Genomic DNA, 15,887 nt, shown 5'->3' with positions numbered 1-15,887 from the left:
TGTACCTCCTGAAGAGTAAACTGTAATACTGGATCTAGCTTTTCAGTATTGTGTTTTATCTTGTTCAGAAAGCTTTTCATTAGAAGTTTTACTTCCTTCAAAGTTTTTGTAACCTGTGCATTTGATGCTTTCAAGTCTGAAATTACTCCATCCCACCGGCAGACCCTTCGTTAAAAGTTAAAACAGTCTTTTTTGGGGAAAATGCTGGAAAGCAAGGTGATGGATTATAAGGTTCAACTTGCTGCTTATAATTGATAAGGCAGTAAAAGCTGTCTGTCTTTCTCCAGGACGGTTTTGTCCTCGGAATTTGTAGTAATTTAGATTTAGTTAGTGTGTTGTGCATTTTTTGGCTTTAAGAACCAAGATGTTAGCTTGCACAAGAAATGGTAGTGTGGTTCCTCTTTGAGAAAACTTAAAATCTTGATGCGAGAGTCTGTGATACGTTTAAAACTCCTCAATATTCAGCAAGAAACAACAGCAATGAAAGCTGAAAGGTACATGTGCCAGAGATCAGTACTGTACAATTAGTTCTGCCTCTGGGTCTTTTTTTAGGAAGTAAGAAATGAGGAACTGCTGATAATTGCCACCCTTTATATGAGCTCTGGGTTTTTATCTGAGCATGACAGAGCTAAGTGAGATTTGTTTAAAGTGAAATGGCAAAATTTCTCCAAAAGCTGAAAAGAAGGTAAAAGCACCTATTTTATCTGAAGCAGTTTTTGAATAAATTTCTTTAGTACTCTTCTGACAAAGGTTTGAGCATAAACAAAATAGTTTATCTTCACAGGGCAAAGTGAATGTTGTCCCTTTTTGCCACTGAAATAGAAGCTGGACCTTTATGCCTGTTCGATATTCTGTTGTTTGCATATTGAGTTCTTCTTTGTTTTGTTTTCTTTTTCTTTAAAAAATGAGCCTCAAAAGCACACAGCTGCAATTAACTAGCATGTGTAAAGGAGCATTTTAATATTGGTACATTAAGACTTACTACCAGTTGAATTTTTGTGGAGAGAACTAAAAGAAAAAAAGAAGGGAGAATGAGCTGTTTTAGGAGATATTTGAATAAGAGAGACTTCATGAATACGAATATTGTAAAAGCCTATTTAAGCATGTGTTATGCTCTCCAGGCCTCTTAAATTTGTATACACTGCACTTAAGCTTTTTATTATTAATCTTTTTGAATTGCAAATATTAATCTGACAGATTATGGATGCTAGCAATCATTTTTTCCCCACCTTTAGATAACGGATGGGGCAGGGAAAGCAGCATTCCCCTCGGAGATTGAAGCTTTGGAAAATAACAGGATGTTTAAACAAACATTTCTATTGAGAACAAGGGGGTTTATGAAGGTTCAGGTAGTGGCCTTTGTTGCTGGGAAATGTTTTGCCATGTCATTTAAAGAATGAAAAGTGCTTATTTTCCTGTTGAGCCAGGAAAGATTCAGGGCAGAACTTGTCAGGAGCACATGCTAGGAGCACATGCTAGAACCCAATTTTTTTCTAGTTTAGAGCAGGTATTTTTTACTTTTCTATCCCTTCTCCACTGTTTCAAGGAAAAGTGGAAGAAACTATTTATAATAATGCTCATTCAGCATACAGTGTAGCTTTCTAAGGATACTATTAAAAAAAAGCTTTCATATATGCAAGGTATTGTAGACACACATACAAATAGTACCTATTCAAAAGAGATTTTGATGAAGGGATGTGAGATACCCCAATAACAGGATTTGCAAAGTACAAGATAAACTATAATCTCATTTTCATTTTAGTACAGTGTTTTGACTTGCTACCTACAAAATGCTTCATTAGATAGGCATTCTGGGCTACGAGGAGGGATAGCATGACTGTGGGAGGGTAAAAATAGCTTTAGACTATGGCTGAACATAAATCTGTTTGGTGGTGGATTATATTGTCTAAATACTAGGTTTACTTATTCTATAACATATTGCCAATATTGCCTCACACTTCAAGATGTTTGTACCAGCTAGTGTACTGAGCAGTAAATATATACATATATAAAAAAAAAAAGAAAAATAATAATTTCCCTGAACTCATTAGAAATGCTAGTATCTGCTAGACAGCTGGATTGACATGCATCATAGAGTACCTGGAGTGTTTTGTAAGGAATGCCATTTGTGTAGGAGTTAACGCATGTGTCCTCGTTTTCTGACTGCATTTGGATCTGATCTTTGAGAGGAAACTGAGGAGCAGGACAGCTGATAACAATACTTCATTCTGGCAATGTCAAGCAGAGAACACCACATTGCATGGTCAATACTCACTAGGAAGTCTTGAGGTTATGTTTATAAAGTTCACTAGAAGCTGAATATTTGCTTGTAGATAGCCTTGAACTGCAGTTATCAGATAAGTGTCGTGTGCTTGTAGCGGTTTCTTTCCCCTGTCAGCTGGTGAGAGGCTTTTTCTCAGTGCTACAGACAGTAAAGAGCTTCCAGCTTTCTATATATTTATAGATATATAAAGAAAATGAGGATACGGATGAAAACTATCAATAAGTTTTTATAGGTTCTAGTAGTAATTTAAGACTTATTGTAATTTGTGCATTTTTTGCTAATGAAAAACTGACTTATCAGTGATTTCATAATGTTCCAAAATTAGAAGGTCAAAATGAACGCATTTGTAATGCCTATAGAGGACATCAGACAAATGTCATCTGCTTTTGGGATTTCATTTGGAACCAAATTAAACAAGGAACTTGTTTGTTTGTTTGTTCTCTCAGTTTTTTAAATTAAAAAAAAAACCCACACAAACCACCACCAAAGGAAATAAAACCAGGAAGTGTCAGGTTCTGGAAGACAGAAATGGGTAATTTGCATGATTTCCACATCAAACAAAGATTTTCCCATTATTTTCTTAACAGGAAAATAGGTTTCTAGTTTTGTTTTCATGGAAATTTATCACAATTTCCACTTCTTTAAAACTCAGATTTCTGCAAAAGTATATAGTTTTATGAAGAGCCCCTTTGAGAACAGATGAACATTGATGCATGGATAATTTGGGACGTGAAGATTGTGTTTCTAAAAATTTTTTTCTTCCAAGCTGCTAATACCTGCCCTGAAATGAAGGGCTAGTGGGGGTCTTACATGTGTAATATAGATTCCCGCATTTCTATTTCATACAGTTAGATAAATACTTGCTTTTCAAGAGTGCTCATGTACTGTTGCTTTGTCTTTTATTTGTGCCCATGATGTGAACAGATACTTTTTCATCAAAAAGATGTTGATATCTGGTGGGGGTGGTGGGGAGAAGGGCAGCCAACTAGGACTTAGTCCAACCTAGGATTCCTTACGGAGGTCTTGCTGATGTTTTAAATAAGGCCCCGAGTCTTGCTCACTGAGCTGGAATGCGAACACACAAATGTGTCTCTGCATCTGTCTCTCTAGCACTCGTCTTCTGAGAAGCCCAGATCATTTTTGTTCTACAAATGCTACCTATCCGGTGGTGGCTTTTGTAACTTGAACTGTGCAGTCTATTTTCTTCTTTAAACTATAGATGGCAGCACGATACCACGTACTGCCTGCATTACTACTTCTCAAAGTAAGAAAAACTAAATTGAGAATTTGGTTTAAAAAACCCCAAAAAGTAGTGGAAAAGCAAATTTATTTTCTAAAAAACAATTTAGAAAATAAATGTCAATATCTAGCTTTTCAACCTGCAAATTACGTTTAACACTCACTAATTTTAACAGATTAGTGATGCAAATGCAGCATAGTGATTACTGATGTTGTTATATTGAATTCAGGTCTGAATTCCAGAAGCATATATTCTGCCTGTAACTTTTAATTCTTGAAGTGTATCATATCTTATGGACTTGGATTCAAAATAGAAATGAGAACAACAGTAAAAATAATGAACAAAATATTTCCCAAGGCTTTCTGCATTGTGAATATACCTAAGTTGGAGAGTACATTGAAGTCTGCCTTGGGGCCTGGACTAACAGTGTTTGAGCATATTTTTAATATTAAAACTGTGCCAGCATTGGGTCTTATAAATAGGGACAGAAACAGATTATGGTTTAAAAATCAAGCTACTATATTCTAAATCATATGACTTTGCCGTAAGAGACTCCATTGAATAGCATTGCTGCTTTGTGGTCAAGAAATTACGATCTTGCCAGTATGTGCATACCGCACAACAAGATATTGGAAGGTAATTTCCATGAAGTTGAGGATGATTCTCTTCCCTCTTTCCCCGTTCTTGGTGGATTCTCTTTGTCCTGGATGCTGCTCTGAAGAGGAAGAATGCTGTTTTCAAACAAGCCAAACGGTACCAGGTGATACCAAGTGTTTGATGTAAACACACAGAACAAACCAAGCTTTGGAAGAAAAGGTTTGCTTTTACACCTTTTACACAGTGTCTTTTACGCTGCAGCTCTCAGTTGGTGCCATGTAACGCTGCCCACAAAGGAAGGGGGAAGGAGGAAGAGTTGGTTGAGATAAAATAGATGCTTGCATTTAATTCTTTTGCTGAGAAACTGTGATATCATTCATGTTGATGTCTTCATGCCAGATTAAGCCTAAGAGTATCTATTAAAGAAGAATGAAGAAGTTACAAGCTGGTATTTCAGTCATAGGCTGAAGCTCTATGTAGTTCTTTATTGCTTATATAGATAAAACACTTGAAAACTCAGTGACGCACAGATGCTAACAGTAACATCTCCCATATCCCTTTTTCCCTCATCCGCTTAAAAAAATCCCCAAGCAATATTGTTCATGTGTATGTGGCAAAATTTTCTGCCATGATATTACCAAAAATACAACTATCTTTTTCTGTAACTCTTCCTCTAGACATGATAATAAAAGTGGTTTTAGGGATATTAATTTGCTTGAAAAATGACAAGCTAAACTGGAAAACAGCTTTTTGTTTGAACAGTGTGTAGAAAAGTCTTTGTTCTCCATGTATTAAAATGCAAATGTTAAAAGCAAGAATGTACAGATGTCATAAAAAGAAAATCCTTATTTCAAAGCTGATATATTCCCCTATTACTTTACAGTTCTCAGAAATTTCCAAGTATTTAAAATGCTTTTTCTTAGTAATGGAAAATGACCTGTGTATAATTCCCATCTCAAAAATAGCTTAAAAAAATCCTTTATTTGAGCTGTCAAAAATTATTGCTGCCCCGTCTTAAAATCAAATGGTTATGCTTCAGCCCAGAGAATATGTTTAACACTGGACTATAAAACTCAGAAAATACAGCCTGACGCATTGATGAAACCAAGCAATAAAACAGGACAGTGCATTAATCCTTCTTTACTCTTTTCCTGTTATGTGGATCTGAAGATCTGGTATCTGATCCCAGAAATATTCTTTGTTGACTGGATTAGCCTGTGGAGCTCTTGATGAGGAAAAAATAAACTGGCTCAATAAAGGCTCAATGCTGCAACTGAGCTGCTTGCCATTCAGTCGTTCCAATACTTTCAGAGATATTCTTAAGGGTGAGATTTTGCTTGCAGGCTCACAAATTTAGGAAATCTATCAGTCAAAAAAAATGTTATGCTGAGAACCCAGCTGCTGTGCGTTGTTGGGAGTTTGGGTTTGTTTCCCAAAGGAGCTGTGATTTGAGGCTGAGGCTTAGAGATCCAACAGCTGCTGTTTGGGCTTGGCATTTTGGTGTTACAATTTTTTGATGTGCAAATTCTTCCAGGGAAAATACCTCAGGGGGAAACATGATCTCACATACCATTGCAGGAGGCATCGCATTTTCAAAATTGTTCATTCGTAGCCATCTTCTACAGGTGGCCTATCACTTGAAAATAGTCATGTTAGTACTGAATGCATTGTAGCTATCTATGCTAAGTTCATAGCTTAAAAAAACAATTCTTGGGTTTTGCTCAGCCATTAGAAAACAAGTTGCAGCAGCTGGAGACATAGTCACTCCAACTGATGCATTTATGAATGCTTGCAAAAATACTTTAAAAAGTCAAATTATTCGTAAGCAATGGCAGTTTTAATTTTCCCTTTACATCTCAAGTCAGACTGAGCAATGCTGATGAATAAGTTTGATGTCTCTTGGCACCACAACACCCTTTATGTTCAGAATCACTGATGGGATTCTGACAGAAGTCAGCTAGGTCACAGACCTTGCTTCAATGTTGTTAGCTAGTTAATGAAGGAAAAAAGAAAAAAACCTTTGCACAAGCTTCCTGGTTTTGTAATGTCCTTTTTGCCTTTCTCTTCCTCCCAATTTGCGACTAGTCGTACAAAAGAAGAATCCTAATCCTGTGTGTGCTCCAGGACCATCATCCTGCAGCATCACCAGTCATCTATGAATTAGTAGGATCCAGGACTGTACTCTCCTCCCTATTCACAGAACATGATTTATGATTTTTTTTTTATAAATCAGAAAAATACTGTCCAAGACTTAAGAGAAGTTTTGTGCTTTTGCTGATTTTCTCCTATTTTTATCCCCTTTAAAACCTATTTTTTGCTATTCAGATAGGAAGTAAAACGCATGGAAAAGTGATGTAATATTAGTCATGACTCCTCCTACACAGTTTTTAAAATGATGGCTTAATCATTTCAGATTTTTCCAACTGTAACCCTGAACTGTAAATTAGATTAGGTACGGCACATCTTTATTTTTTACTAAATGGTGGTCATTAAAATAAGTGCTTTCGTATTATGTTCCATTATTCCCATGTCTGCAACATTAGCACTGAACAGTCAGGGATCTAAATGGATAAACTACTATGGCAGGCCAAATTGCCTGTGTAGCTCAAGAGCTACAGCTTCAGCATCCCCAGACTTTACCTGCTTCACAGATAATCTGAAGCAGGGAAGCCAGCAGTCATCGCTGTGGCCAAAATTCAGGGGCTACTTTGAAATCCCTCTGCTTGTCAAGGCCAGATCTGCTTTGTAATGGCATGGAGTTGTTGCACCTCTCATCTGGTGCCCTGGTGCATGCGATGCATGGGTTTCAGCTCTCTTCTGTAGAAGGATGCTAGCATGGAAATCATAAAGTCAGGTAGTTTCTTCAGCTCTGCTCTGAGGCTTGAATTGTCTCATGGCTAAGTAGTGTAACGTGGCTGCAATGAGTGGATCTGGCAGGAGGGCACAAAAATGTAGGTTCTAACGAGCTTTGTAACAAAATAGCAAAACAAGTGTTAAGACAAATTGAAGCATCTTGCTAGCTGGCAAGGATTCCTGTTGAGATACACTGAATGAACTAAGGCTAGCTTGAAAAGTTCAGTGCAGTGGATATGCTTTCAAATTCTGTGTTCTTCCAGGGCTGAAGAAACTCAGAGGAAAGGCACTCACTGTGGAAACAGTAATTACAGAATCACAGAATCACAGAATCACTACGGTTGGAAAAGACCTGTAAGATCATCAAGTCCAACCTGGAAAAAAAAAAAAACAAACCACACAAAAAAAAAACCCAAAAACCCACCATACAACAACAACAAGCCACAACACACCCAACACCACACAGCACCATGTCCATCAAGCCACATCCCACAATGCCACATCCACACACTCCTTGAATATCTCCAGGGAGGGTGACTCTACCACCTCCCTGGGCAGCCTATTCCAATGTTTCACTACTCTCTCAGTAAAGAACTTTTTCCTAATATCCAGCCTGAACCTCCCCTGGCACAACTTGAGGCCATTTCCTCTAGTCCTGTCACTAGTCACTTGGGAGAAGAGACCAACACCCACCTCTCTGCAACCTCCTTTCAGGTAGTTGTAGAGAGCGATAAGGTCTCCCCTCAGCCTCCTCTTCTCCAGGCTAAACAGCCCCAGTTCCCTCAGCCGCTCCTCATAAGACTTGTGTTCCAGACCCCTCACCAGCTTCGTCGCCCTTCTCTGGACACGCTCCAGCACCTCAATGTCCTTCTTGTAGTGAGGGGCCCAAAACTGAACACAGTATTTGAGGTGCGGCCTTACCAGAGCCGAGTACAGAGCCATGATCACCTCCCTGCTCCTGCTGGCCACACCATTTCTGATACAAGCCAGGATGCCGTTGGCCTTCTTGGCCACCTGGGCACACTGCTGGCTCATCTTCAGCCGGCTGTCAATCAACACCCCCAGGTCATTTTCACCGGGGCAGCTTTCCAGCCACTCGTCCCCAAGCCTGTAGCGTTGCCTGGGGTTGTTGTGGCCGAAGTGTAGAACCCGGCACTTGGCCTTATTGAACCTCATACAATTGGCCTCAGCCCATCGATCCAGCCTGTCCAGATCCCTCTGCAGAGCCTTCCTACCCTCAAGCAGATCAACACTCCCTCCCAACTTGGTGTCGTCTGCGATAAGTAGTTTGATTGCTGCACAGAAATATCCCTGCCTGACTAGATGCCTAGTGAACTCCAAGGTAAAGTACCTGTGATTGTGATTAGTTTTGCTGCTGCCATCAGTGATGCTGGCAGAGGGATTTGGTTGCCTAAAGACAGGTGTTCAGTACCATTTCAGGTATGAGGATCTCCCATATGTCACATCTGTTGGGTTCATGTGATGTCTTATATACCTGATGGCACTTACTATCATACTTGAAGTGGAGGCATGATTAAAAGAAGGGTTGCTACAGCACTGGACATCAACACATCCTTTAGACATTGCAATGGAAAGCCACTAGTCAACCTAGCAAAATCGGGAAAGGTGACTTTAAATGACGGTACTGAAAGCTTTGGCAGCTCTCCAGCTTCACTCAGGGAAGATTGGAAGTGGATGTAGGTAGTATGGTTTAAGGGCTTGGTGGTGGTTTCTCTCAGAAGAATTCTTATTCCAGGAATCAGATTAACTTGGGCAAGGGGAATTTCAGATTAAAAGAAGACATTTTAAAGCACTGGACAACAAAGCACCCTTTATGTATTAAAAGAAAGTCAGTAGCTAACCAAACAAAATTGGGAATTACCATACTGGTGAAACAAATAGGCAGGAAACCATATTGTAGTCAGTAAATAAATCAGAAGAATCAAAACAAGTTTGTGAGGGGAAATAAGAATTCTTAATTCAGGAAAAATGAATCAGGAAATAAGATTGAAATTAGGGGAACCTACAAATTGTTAAAAGGAAGTAGTTCTTGTGTTGTATAATTTGACATGGACAATTTTGGTGTTGCATTTTAAAGGCTTTGGTAAGGCTCGCTGTGAAACCAGAGTTCTTGTCTATCCAGATGGTGAGCTTGGAAGCAGGCCTCAGTAGCTACTGGACGGTGCCTTCTGCAGTGCTTTCATCCAAGCGTACATCCACAGGTCTGACAAGTTAGCACACCCGTAGTTCAGCATCAGGCCAAGTGGAATTGATGGGCACATCCAGACAGCCCATAGACATCTGTGTTAGTTGGACAAGGTAAGTGGATCAGAAGTCTGCTGAGCTTCTAGTCACCCTGTGACCTGTTCATCAAGATCCTTCTTGGCACAGTTAGAAAGACCAAAAGAAAATCTGAAAAATCATAAGGAGATATTTTGTTTAGTTAAAAGCTTTATTCATTATGGTAACTGTGGGCATCAAATATTTTGAGGGTGTTAGACAATGGGATAAAACCTAATGTGAGGAGCAGGTTAAGTTTCTTGGTTTTATATTTCTCAGATATTCTTCAAATAAATCTACATTGAATTGAACGCTTGAGAAGGAGAGTCTTGTTCTAGTTGGGGATTTTGGATAACAGGTTAATCACAGAATCACTAAGGTTGGAAAAGACCTGTAAGATCATCAAGTCCAACCATCAACCAACACCACCATGCCCATTAAACCATGTCCCACAATGCCTCGTCCACACGTTCCTTGAACACCTCCGGTGATGGTGACTCCACCACCTCCATGGGCAGCTTATTCCAGTGTCTCACCACTCTCTCAGTAAAGAAATTTTTCCTAATATCCAGTCTAAACCTCCCCTGGCGCAACTTGAGGCCATTTCCTCTTGTCCTGTCGCTAGTCACTTGGGAGAAGAGACCAACACCCACCTCTCTGCAACCCCCTCTCAGGTAGTTGTAGAGAGCGATGAGGTCTCCCCTCAGCCTCCTCTTCTCCAGACTGAACAGCCCCAGCTCCCTCAGCCGCTCCTCATAAGACTTGTGCTCCAGACCCCTCACCAGCTTCGTCACCCTTCTCTGGACACGCTCCAGCACCTCAATGTCCTTCTTGTAGTGAATGTTACTACTTGTATGTGTTTCGAATGTTAGCAAATGGATTTTAACAACAGTGTTGCAGAACTGGTAAATATTAGCCCCGTTGTATGTATTAGTAAACTAAGCCTATAAACAGGCTGATTCAGTACTTGAGGCTGCCCTCGTGTCCAGGCAGTGCTCGTATGTCTAATATACCTCAAAGATTGTCAGCTGGGCCTAGAAGCTGTGCTGCAGCTCTAAGTTTGATCCTCACCATCCCTATCTACAAGGTACTTGGCTGGATTTGAGCGTAGCAAGACTGTGGGGAGCAATCCCATAGTTCAGTGCTTGACTTCCTCCTTCTACTCTGTTGGCTGTGTGCAGCATCACGGCTAGAGGAAGAGACAAAAATAGAAAAAAAGATTATTATAATTGGACCTATTTTAATGTAGGCTTTCAGATAAGAAATAGGTAGAGAGAAGGAAAGTTCATGCAGTCATTTGAAATGGGTGAGTCCAATCCTTTAGTCTAACTGTAAATATCCCTGAAAGCCTAATTCAAAGAGTTATTTGGTTTGAAGTTAAAAGGGAATGGAACAAAGTTATGTTTTCTCACTCTTTCCTCCCTCCTCTTTGCAAAGAAACCTACTTAGTAAAATAAGGTTGCCAAGAAAGAGAGCCAGTGGTAATATGGAAGTGTAGATGACAGCCACAGCCAGGAAGAATCACCGAGTATTGAATATGATTGTAACAGTAGAACTTGAATTCAAGAAATGTCTGGTTTCAGAAGTTGAAGGTGAATTGGCCCTGCAAATTCTGACTGAGGAGAGAGGAAGGGGGTGACTGGTGCTATGCCGGTTTCTTGGTGGATTGGCACCTTCTTTTCTCTCTCCATCAAGTTGCAGATGACTGGTCTGTTTTGCTCGAGCGCACTGCAGAAATTGCATGCGTTTGCATCGATTTATGTATGTATGTGCAGCCACTGATTTATTTTTTTAATATTATATTTTGTGTGAGGATAATGATGCTGAGAAAAGTTACTAAAAATTTGGCATGACAAGCTATACTTTTCATCTGAATTAAGAAACAAAGCAGTAGAACAATAACAGCATCCAAACAGCTAATAAATAACAGACTTTTAATATCAGCTGTTGTTTGATCCTCTTTGGGACTGCCTGATCACATGATTATTTACTGACTTAACTGATAATGCTTCCAGAAATCATAAGAAGGATGTGGGAACGCTTCTGAGTATTTACAGAACACTTCAACTTCTTCATTTCTCACATAGTCAAACAGCAATTGTAACTTCCAAAAAGCTGAACGACCAACTTCTGTTTTGCTGAATTATTTTTCCATTCCAATAATAAACTTGAGGATTAAAGATCTTCCTTGTTATTCACACTAGTTTTTTCTTGTTTCTTTCAAAGACCAAGAGTTGTGACAGAAGTCACTGCAAGAAAAAAAAAAAATCTTACAATTTTGGTGACAGTAAAAGATCTCTTGCTAAATATGGAGATTATTAAGTGGAGCTGTATATGCTTTCATTGGGAAAGGTGGTGGAGAAAGATCTTACCTGTGTTGGTCAGGGTTGTTTCTAAAACATTTCTTAATCCTGAGTTATCTTCCTCAAGGGAATGAGGAAGATCTCATCTTAATTCTTGGATTATGTGAATAACATTTATGCTTACGAATGCACTGCATAAAAATCATGATGTCAGAAGCCATACTGGAAATGTTCTTTTTATGCACTGAGGATTTTTTTCATGTGTTTATTTGCTGGTCTGTATCAAAAATGTCTTCTTCCTTTTGACCTTTCCCCCCTCCTCTAAATAAAACCCCAGATAATTTTTGCTATTCTGTCCAGCTGTATGTGCTCTTTAAGGAAACAATCCAGATTAAGAAAAGTTTAATTCTAGCTCACTGGCATCAAACTAAGTTGAAAATAGTTCAAAACTCTTATTGAACTTCAGGAAATTACTTTTCCATAGACTTTTCCTCTATTTAAGTAATTTGAATAATTCAGGATAACCATCACTAACAATGACGTAAAATAAAGTGTTTCCAGGACTATGATGGAAAGTGCAAGGAATTTAAAATGAATTGTGAAATCAAGATTGTTATTCTCCTAATGCAGCTGATTAAGATTTACATGACTTCAGCTCATCTACGTGCAGTGAAAATCAGCGACTGTTTTGTCAGACTACTCAGACACGCGGAGATTTCTATACAGGACAGGGAACTTGGCATAGGGGGAATAAATGAAGTTCACAAAAGAAGAGAGGTGACTTTCCCTTTGATCCCAGTTCTCTCTTGCAATTAGCAATGCCTGGTATGCACTTGATTTTGGACTAATTAAATCACCCATACCATAATGATCCTTCTCATGCCAAGTCTGAGACAAAACCCTGGAGTGGGGCAGTCTTGCTGTGGCAAAGTGAGATGAATGACTAGATTGATCACAGGCGAGAGCAGCCTGGTGGCCTGGGAAGCCTCTAGCCCAGTGTCCCAAGGACCTGGGCCCAGAGTCTTTGCTCTGCCTCTTCAAACTCTCTGACGCTGGAGGTTGCATGGGTGGTCCAGATGGCTAGAAACGCCCGGGAAGAGGAAAGGAGATGTTACCGCACCTTGTGATGCCTTGCATGTCTGCTGAAGTGCTGGTTCAAATTCCTCTGTTAGCTCCCGTAAGTCCCCACCGTGAGGTCCCTGCAGCTGGGGCCATCTAAGGTGCCCTGACTTAATGCCACCATGATGTCCTTCAAATACTAGATAGGTTTAGAGGGACTTCTTGGTATATAAGAGCATGTACCCATCTTAAAGGAGTTGCTGTATGCATTTCTCATTTAAAAAAACCTGTCTCCACTGCAAAGAATTTGCAATAAAACCAGACATGTTTGGTAGAAGTATCCTCACAGATTTATTTTTTATCAGTAAAGACAATTCCTACCTTTGTACAAAGCATTTTATTGACTTGCCCTTGTCTTGCGTATTGTGTGTTATTAAACCTGAGTAGGCATTGAAGCCTGTAGATGTCTCAGGTGGTCTAGGAGTGAAGGAAATCTGAATATAGCTCTCCCTTTTCAATGAGGAATCTGGCCAAAACAGAATTATTTTCCTGTCACGTTAACAATGTTTTAAAAGAAACACACGCAAAGGCTCTGATGGATTTTAATTCTTCACTGAAGAGAGAGAAGGGTTCCGATTCTTCTCTGTCAGAAAATATTTATGTACTTTCCCTTTTCTCCTAAGACCTTCCTACAGGTTTGAAATAACTCTCACTTGCTATTACTGTGAGAAGGAGAAGGAAAAGGGGAAGCAAACAGCTGTCTACCAGTGGCAGGTCAGGGTCCTCTAATCTTCCATTTTATACATACAAGATTAAAGATCTGCTTTGAGTTTTGATTAAGAATGAAAAGTTAAAAGATTAAATACCAGCAAGCCAAATTAAAGAGGTTTAAGTCAATCTCAGAACTCATCAAAGTACCAAATTTTTAAGCTGTCATTACAACACAGGATTAGTGCAAAGCTTCCCTGAACCCCGATTTGATGTCCTTCAGTCAGCAATGTTATTCTCCCTGCAGTTTTGTGCTCTCGGCATAAACCCAGCTATTGTCTTGTATTTAGAGCTCATCTCACCTAGATCCTTCTTTGACTTTTTCTTTTTTTATACCCATGTCCCAGTTAATCTAGGAACCTTACATTTTTTTGTGACCCGCAGTTTATACTCCAGTAGCAATATACTGCTCTGTATTATGCACTGTCACGAAATGCATTAAAGCTTAGTAAATGTGGCTGTTTTAGAAAAAAGGTCTTAGTCACCTGGATAATTATAGACTATTCCTGTGAGTCCCAAGGAATAAATACGTCCCATTTCCTCTGTACGATTCAGACTATTGATTCCAAAGATCCAGGAAGAAGGAAAATGTAATGAATAACTAGAATGAGATGAGGCTAATATGGTTGTCACCATTGGATATCTGAAAACGAGTTTTAAAAGTCCATAATTGATGATCACATCTTTTTGGAACCACGAATCATTTCAGCTGAAATTAGTGAAAACCTGGGACAGGGAGGGCGGAAATCTGGAGAGTGATTATATCCAGGAGTCTGCTAATGCAAATAACTACTTTGGTAATAAATTTTACAAACTGTCATAAATGTTATTTAAAGCTCCTACTGTAAGGCATTAAAGTAAATGTTCCCCTGGCTTTCAGTATAATAAATTGGGTCCTTTCCATTTTTTATTTATAGAATTTGGGATGTCTCACCTATCTTAAGATTATGCTTTCCAGGATTGTAACCACAAAAGATAACTTAATAACATTACTAAATGCTGTACTAATTAAAGCTTTAATTTGAAGTTATTCCCCCTTGTAAGTTAGTGTGCCAAGTGATCTATTTCAAAATTTTCATCTTAAGACTTACGATTTTTGTAAGAGTTAAGAACAAGAATGCAGCTTTTTAAACCCACGTTTTAGCTTTCCTATATACCTGTGCAGAATGTCTTATACAAAACATCAAATTTATATGCTAAATTACATATTTTTTTGAAAAAGACAAATTAAAATTTGTGTTCTTTATTGAAATATAGGATCTACATTTGTATATTAATAAGGACTCTTCCCTGTCTGCTCTGTATCTTGGGATCATTTCTGAAGCTGTTGCCGTTATTAAGCTATACAAGTTATGTGAACATACTATACTGTTGTCAGTACCTAGCATCTTTCAGAAACATTCTTCAGGATGGTGGAAGACAAGGGATAAATTCCTGGGCTTTGAAAAAAGTTACATTTTTTTCCTTGTAATAGTTTTCCACCATCTTTTTGGAAACTGCCTACTGATCTCATTTGTTTTGGACATACTGCATACAACCTGAAAATGCTTTCATTTAGCAAATAAAATTCAAATTAGCTAGGTTTTCTGAAAGAACTTAGTATGTGCCTTCTGAGTAAAGATGGGGAAAAATGAATGCATGAGAACAAGGAGAATCATGAAGGAGGGAAAACATTTATTGCTTATGAATTTCTTGGCATCCTGCTCCTGGCAGATTGTGGTTATTTTAGATCTGAATTTCCCTTGTTCATGGTTCCACTTACTGGTATTCGAGTTGCAGACAGAAAGGGAAACAGGAGAACGTGATTTCCAACCCCCAACAATCATGGCAGGTAAAGTATTCACAACAAACTCCATCTCCTGAAAACAATATTGGCAAATCCATCTCAGGGGTAAGCAGATAAAGATTTTGGGTAAATTTATTCATGCGTTGGTAAAGCTGGGATGCAGCTGACTCCTAACATTTTGTGCAAATTTGTTCCTGCCATTTGGTGGAATTTTTTTTTCAAAATGTAGAATGTAGGAACAGTGATACTGGCTGTACATTGCCCATCTGGCTGTGTGTGCACATTCTGACAGTGGCTAAATCACTTTGGACAAATACAGTGTCATCCTTCCCCTGTTATTTCCTCCCAGTGATCTGCAGGCTATGGGCTTCCTGAGCCCAAGATTGCACCTGAATTTTTCTCTTTAATGATTTAGTGTTCCTTTTGGTTTTTAGACAAAATGTACACTTGACATGCTAGTGAGTGTCACTGTTTAAGTACCTCCCCCCCCCAAAAAAAAATTCCTCTTATTTTGCTTTTACATCTTCTGCCTGACCGATTCTTCTGATAACCTTAAGTGTTCGTATTATGAAAAAGGAAGAATAGCAGGTTTCTTATTCACATTTTCCATTTTGTCTTTCTTCATTTTACCTCCTAAGTTCTGCTGTATATTCATTTTCAGTTACGGTGATCAGAACTGCATGCCTTGTTTAAGACATGTATTTATATATCGGTAAA

This window comes from Gavia stellata, chromosome 1 (assembly GCF_030936135.1).
Source record: "Gavia stellata isolate bGavSte3 chromosome 1, bGavSte3.hap2, whole genome shotgun sequence".
In the NCBI taxonomy this organism is placed as follows: domain Eukaryota; kingdom Metazoa; phylum Chordata; class Aves; order Gaviiformes; family Gaviidae; genus Gavia; species Gavia stellata.
This window is presented reverse-complemented; position numbering follows the sequence as displayed.